Raw genomic sequence first — 2,361 nt, 5'->3', positions numbered from 1 at the left:
TGGTATTGGTTTTAGGGTAATGCTGGCCTTTTAAAATGAGTTTGGAAGCTTTCTTTCCTCTTTCATTTTTTGAAATACTTTGAAAAGAATGAGTATTACTTTGAATGATTGGGAGACTTTGAATGAATAAAGCCATCAGTTCTAAAATTTATTCAGAGAAATTTATCTTTATTAATAATTCAATTTTGTTCAATTTGCATGTCAATTTTGTTTCTAGTAATATCTCTGTTTTTTTTTTAAGTCTACAACACCTGATATTCCTAGGAGGTCTCCTATCCAAGTACTAACCAGGCCTTACCCTGCTTAGCTTCCAAGATCGGATGAGACTGGGCACGTTCAGGGTAGCATGGCCGTAGACTAGTTGTTTTGATTTTTTTGTTTATTTCAGATTCATTCTTAGAAGATTATATATTTCTAGGAATTTATATATTCATCTCAGGTTGTCCAATTTGTTGGAGTATAACAGTTCGTAATATTTTCTTTTAATTATTTGTATTTCTTTGTTGTTGGGTGTCACCTCTTTTATTTCTAATTTAATTTATTTGGGCTTTCTCTCTTTTCATTTTTATGAGTCTGGCTAAAGGTTTATTTACTTGGTTTATCTTTTGCATATACATATGACATTGTACACTTGAAACATATAATTTTATTAATCAATATCAACCCAATAATTTTAATTTAAAAAGATCATTTTTGTTGATCTTTTTTATTGTTGTTTTTTTTAGTCTCTATTTAATTTACTTCTGATATGAATTTTATTATCTCCTTTCTTATACTCACTTTAGGCTTTGTTTGCTCTTTTTTTAGTTCCTTTAGGTATGAGGTGAGAGTGTTTATTTGGCATTCTTCTTGTTTCTTGAGGTAGGTTTGTATCATGAATTTCTCTTAGAACTGAATTTGCTGTGTCCCAAAGAGTTTGGATCATTGTGTTTCCATTTTCATTTGCCTTAAGATACATTTTGATTTTTTCTTTTATCTCTTTGTTAACCCAATGATTGTTTAGTAACATGCTGTTTAGCATACATAAGTTTGTGTTTTTTCCAATTTTCTTCTTGTTATTAATTTCTGATTTTATACTGTCATGATCAAAGAAGGTGCTTGATATAATTTGAATCTTCCTAAATTTACTGAGACTTTTTTCATAGCCTAAAATATGATATATGCTGGAAAATACTTCATGCACACTTGACAAGAATGTGTATTCTGCTGTTTGGGGTGGAATGATATGAAAATATCTATTAAGACCATGTGGTCTAATGTGTCATTTAAGGCCACTTTTTTATTATTGATTTTCTGCCTGGGTGATCTATGTATTGATATAAGCAGAGTGTTAAATTCCTCTACTATTGTTATATTGTCATTATCTCCTTTTATGTCTTCTAATAAGTGCTTTATATATTTAGGTGTTCCCACATTGGATGAGTACATGTTTATAAGTGTTATGATTTCTTATTGGATGCTTCCTTTATCATTATGTAATACTTTTCTTGGTTTCATGTTAAAGTCTTTCAAAGTCCATTTTCTCTGGTATAATTATTGCTACCCCAGCTTTCTTTTTCACTTGAATTTAAATGAAATATATGGTTTTAACTCTTTATTTTCAGTCTTTGTGTGTATTTTAGTCTGAAGTGAGTCTGAAGTGAGGCAGCATATGCACTTTTTTTCTTTTATCCATTCAGCCACCTTATTTGTTTGTTTGTTTATTTATTTATTTGTTTGCTTGTTTGTTTTTAATTGGAACATTTACTCCATTTGTATTTAAAACAATTATTGATAGGTATGTAGTTATTCCCATTGTATTACTTTGTCTTATCATCCTTCATTGTTCCTTTCATTTTCTTTTGTTCTCTTTTTCTTGCACATTGATGAATTTCTTATTGATTTATTTGGGTTCTTTTTTTCATTTTTATGTGTGTATCTTTATAGGTGTTTGGTTTGTGGTTACCATGAGCTTTATATGTAACAAGCTATGTTTAGAGCAGTCTATTTCAACTTAATGGTTGCTTATGTTCCAACACATTTTATATTCATCCCCCTACCTTTATGATTTTGACACTATATTTTACATCTTGTGTGTACATCTATTAATTGATTACTGTACTTATGCATGCTCATACTACTTTTATCTTTTAACTTTCATAGTAGCTTTATAATTGTTTTATCCACTACATTTATTGAAATTTGCCTTTATCAGTGAGGTTTTTTTTTCTTTCACATATTTTCTTATTTTTAATTTTGGCTTTTTCTCCACTTAATCAAATCCCTTTAATATGTCATATAGTGCTGGTTTAGTGGTGATGGCCTCCTTTAGCTTTTGCTTTTCTGGAAAACTCCATCTCTCAACTAAATGATAACCTTTGG

General features: G+C 29.4%; 1 non-coding gene across 1 annotated transcript; it reads right to left on the bottom strand.

Moving 5' to 3' along the window:
* Window positions 1–239: 239 nt before the first annotated feature.
* LOC118608249 lies at window positions 240–358 on the bottom strand. Its single transcript, XR_004952980.1, has one exon. It is a non-coding gene; the product is annotated as a 5S ribosomal RNA (ribosomal RNA).
* Between the last annotated feature and the right edge of the window lie 2,003 nt (window positions 359–2,361).

Source organism: Rousettus aegyptiacus, unplaced genomic scaffold (assembly GCF_014176215.1).
Source record: "Rousettus aegyptiacus isolate mRouAeg1 unplaced genomic scaffold, mRouAeg1.p scaffold_m13_p_9, whole genome shotgun sequence".
NCBI classification, from domain to species: domain Eukaryota; kingdom Metazoa; phylum Chordata; class Mammalia; order Chiroptera; family Pteropodidae; genus Rousettus; species Rousettus aegyptiacus.
Note: the sequence above shows the minus strand (reverse complement) of the source record. Positions and strands in the feature narration are given on the sequence as shown.